The sequence below is a fragment of the Ammodytes marinus genome (assembly GCF_949987685.1).
Source record: "Ammodytes marinus genome assembly, contig: scaffold_57, whole genome shotgun sequence".
Lineage (NCBI taxonomy): Eukaryota > Metazoa > Chordata > Actinopteri > Uranoscopiformes > Ammodytidae > Ammodytes > Ammodytes marinus.
Window position 1 is genome coordinate 35,001 of NW_027648588.1, and position 5,000 is coordinate 40,000.

Here is a 5,000-nt window from a genome sequence, read left to right on the forward strand (position 1 = left end):
ATTCAATACACCTTCATATTCCCACCGGTGAAGTAGGTTTTTAATATATTTTGAGGCTAATCTTTCTGAATAAACTCTTCTCACTTGCCACACATGGCTCTCTTCAGCTGATGAAACTCTACTTAAAGGGGCAGTGTGTAACATTTTAAGTAATTTATTAGCTAAACTCGATATCCTCATTCATAAGTATGTCCTCATTGGTGTAAAATCACCTCTGCCAATAATCTGAATTATCCTCCTGAGCGGAGAATTACAAATATTAATATTACATTTTTTACATTGAGCAGGCAGGTCTTATGGAGGAATCCATGTTTTTGGAATGCCATCAGGTGCATTGTTTAAAATTTTGAATTGTTCTTGTCCTTGAAGGCCACTGTAGCTTCTGTTATTATTCGAAAGGGGTGGGGTTACCCAGGGAGCGTTGCATTCTAGAACTTTGTAGAACTTTCTTGATGATGTCATATTACACACTGCACCTTTACACACTGCACCTTTAAAGGTGCAGTGTGTAATATGACATCATCAAGTAAGTTCTAGAAAATTCTAGAAAGTTCTAGAATGCAACGCTCCCTGGGTAACCCCAACCCTTTCAAATAATAACAGAAGCTACAGTGGCCTTCAAGGACAAGAATAATTCTAAATTTTAAACAATGCACCTGATGACATTCCAACTATGACACTTCCAAAATGGTGGCACTAGGCCTTGGTCCAAGATATGCAGAAATATGGACATATATGGGAAAAAAAATCATTCTAAAAATGTTTTTCAGCTATTATGCACTAAATTAAACGTACTTCTGGTTATTATAATTATTTTCTACAAAATCTGCTAGGAAATAAAACCCAAAATTCTACACACTGCAGGTTTAGAAGGTTAATAAATGAACTAGTTGAATAGATGCTTATTAAGTCATTATAAACGGAATATCTTTAGTTATGGACAAAACAATGTGTGTGTCAACATCACTTTGGATATTTGTATACTCTTCTGTCTTAAAGGTGCAGTGTGTAATATGACATCATCAAGAAAGTTCTACAAAGTTCTAGAATGCAACGCTCCCTGGGTAACCCCAACCCTTTTGAATAATAACAGAAGCTACAGTGGCCTTCAAGGACAAGAACAATTCTACATTTTAAACAATGCACCTGATGACATTCCAACTATGACACTTTCAAGATGGCGGCACAAGGCCTTGGTCCAAAATATGCTGAAATATGGATATATATGAGACCCTTTCTAAGGGAAAAAATAATAATAAAAAAAATAAAATTCAGCTATTATGCACTAAATTAAATGTACTTATGAATATTATAATTACTTTCTACAAAATCTGCTAGGAAATAAAACCCAACATTCTACACACTGCAGGTTTAAAGGTGCAGTGTGTAATATGACATCATCAAGAAAGTTCTCGAAATTTCTAGAATACAACAGAGTCCCTGGGTAACCCCAACCCTTTAGAATAATAACAGAAGCTACAGTGGCCTTCAAGGACAAGAACAATTCTAAATTCTTAACAATGCACCTGATGACATTCCAAAAACATGAATTCCTCCATAAGACTTGCCCTCTCAATGTAGAAAATGTAATATTTGTAATTCTCCGCTCAGGATAATTCAGATTATTGGCAGAGGTGATTTTACACCAATGAGGACATATTTATGAATGAGGATATTGATTTTAGCTAAGAAATTACTTAAAATGTTACACAGTGTCCCTTTAACTTTACTGTTGACATTATTCAGATTCTCTTTGAATTAGTGAATCTAGTTCCAATTAGCCATTGTTCCTGAACGTTGCACAAACCGCAGACAAGCAGCGTGTGTGTGTGTGTGTGTGTGTGTGTATGAGTGAGTGAGTGAGTATGTGTGTGCATGTGCATGTGTCCGTACTTGTAAAACTATTTTTGTGAGAACCAATTTGAGTTTCAGACCTTAAGAGTGATGACATTTTGCCTGGTTCTCATTTTGGGACAGGCCTTTAAAGGGCTGTTTGAGGGTTAACACTAGGTTTTAAGGACAGGCCTTTAAAGGGCTGTTTGAGGGTTAACACTAGGTTTTAAGGTTCAGGTATGAATTAGGTTTATGTTAGGGTTAGTGTAAGGGTTGGGGTTAGGCATTTAGTTTTGATGGTTAGGGTTAGGGTAAGGGGCTAGGGAATGCATTATGTCAATGAATGTCCTCACAAGTATAGCCGTACAAACGTGTGTGTGGGTGTGTTTGTGTGTAGGCGCCCGTGATCTTTCACTGTAAACAGGCCGCACTGCTGCTAAGACAACGGGGGTAATCACAGCAGCTGCCGTCATCCGCAACATGCTAAATATAGCACACACACACACACACACACACACACTCCCATAAACTCACACACATGTACTTACACACAACAGTTCGTATGTACTGTACATCCGCAACCTCCCACACACACACACACACACACACACACACACACACACACACAGACCAGTTGTAAGTACATGTCTTAGTCTGGATGTTAATGTGTCTCTTGGGACTGCGGAAGGAGAAACAGCAAAAAGGAAATCAGCTGTAGAGTGTATCGATAGAAGAAGAACTACATAGATGCGTTTACAATTATTATTCTCTTAAAGTGTCTCCGAGGAACTTTCAGTTTGTGTTAATTTTAGCACCCCCCTTTGGACAAAAGTGGTAGTGTTTTACTATTTACCACACCAGCTGTTGTTCCTGGGTGAGCGTATACCCCATGACCAAAGGCATTAAGAAAAACTATATGAAAATATAATTCTTTGCACTGATGGTCTGGTTTGCTGTTACATGTAATTCATGATCATCAGAGGAAAAATAGTGAATGTATGTTACACTTAAGCCATCATCAAACGAGTTGACACAAAGTTCATTAAGCCTATTATCAGCTCCACAAAACTCTCTCTGTATTTCTCAGTATGGCAGCGTTTACAAACTGGTGTCCCCCCCTCCCCCACCCAACACTGTTTGTTTTTTACTCTGAAGCTCAGTCCATGTGATGTAACTTCTGCTGCAGTGGATTGTGGGTCAGAACCTCCATAAAGCTGCTGGTTTCAACACTAAAAAAAAAAATCACCACTGGATGTAATAGGACATCTGGGTATTTTTCAGCATGCTGCATCTGACATCATGTATTGGGACAAATTAAATCTGTTTCTACCAAACTAAATAGCAGAGGAGGTTTTGGGATTGGAACGCAGGTTGTCCGTCCGTATGTACATATAGTTTTATTGATTATTTTAACCTGCTGGTGTCCGATTGCAGGAATTTTTTTCACATTTTTTTTTTAGCTTGGAGTGGAGTTTGACCTCCACCCTCCTCCTGTCTCACACATGATCGTATCTCTGCAGCAGCCTCCATATATACACGTCACACACGCACACACACACACACACACACACTCACACACACACACACACACACACACTCACACACACGTATATGTATATCTACACGTTATATATAGATTCACGCCTGTCGACACTATGCTGCTGTAACTAGAACCAAGCTTCACCTTCAGCTACTGAGAAACATGTTCAACTGTCTACTGGATGTGTAAGAGAAAGTAGCTAAAATAAAATTATTATATATTTTAGCATTTAAAAAATGTATCTGAGACGAAACATTTGATTAGGAAACTTTTAGTCTAAGTAAAACCAACTGTAGGGGTGCTTGTGGTATAGTGGTGTAGTGGTTAGACCCCCCCCACATCCCCACCCCCATAGAGTCTCAGTCCTCTTCACAGCAGACCCGGGTTAGAATCCAGCCCGGGTCGTTCTCTGCATGTCATTCCCCTCTCTGACACATTTTATCTCTGTCTCTACAAACTGTCTAATAAAAAATAAATAAAATGTATGGATTGCCAAGAAATAGTTGAATGTTGATGCTAACTATAAGATTAATTTGAATATCTTGCTGATTGCCTGTAGCTACAAAGGTTTATTAGGGCCCATTTTAGGGAAAGGAAATTAACACATTTTGGAGCATGGAGAGGGAGTAGCATTCATATTTTTCTACTTTTTTTATTTTATTAAAAAAAAATTACGCATACAGTTGGAAAAAGCGTTTAGTGATATGTATCAAGTATGCGCAGCTCGATAGGAAAAGGCTGACTGCCCTAAAGTTATGTTTTGCAATATATTTTACAATCTCCTCTTGTTAATGCTGTGGTAGATGAGTTCAAATAAATACAGAGAGATTTCTCAGACTCTAGTTGTAATATAGTCAGAGAGGATGCTAGGTTAACACTGGGCCCTTTGTTTGTAGACGAGTAGGAGTCTGTTAGTTCAGTGAGGGAGTCCCCATAAAGGCACAAAGGCTACTCTGTTAAAGTGTGTGTGTGTGTGTGTTTTTGTGTGTGTGTGTGTTTTTGTGTGTGTGTGTGTGTGTCGGAAGTGTTTAAAGTGACTACAAGAAACTCTTGCATCACAATATGTAAGGTAGCAGCAGTAACCTTTGACCTTTGACCTCCAAAATCTATTCAGTTCATCTTTGAGTCAGAGACATTAGTGCAAAGTTTGAAGAAATCCCTCAAAGGAAATCTGGAGATATTGTCGAACAAGAATGGCCCGAACGGACGGACAACCCGAAAAACCCTAATGCGTCCGTCCTACAGCTAACGTTATATGATGAGGAACTGAACTTTTTTTTTTTTAACCTTTATTTATACAGGTAAATCCCATTGAGACCGGAGACTCTTTTACAAGGGAGACCTGTTCCCATTCACACGCTACCATTCACCAACACACATTCATACACCGATAGCAGCAGGCTAACTATCGACATTCACACGAGGCAAGGTGTGTTAAGTGTCTTGCCCAAGGACACAACAACCATGACACAAGTGGCAGGGTGGGAATCGAACCGCCAACCCTTGGATCATTGGCCGACCCGCTCTACCAACTGAGACACAGTCGCCCGACATTTACGTTCAAACATGTAAAAAGTCCGGTCGACAAGGTAGAAACCAGCAGGATTTTGGACACTTCCTCCATTGT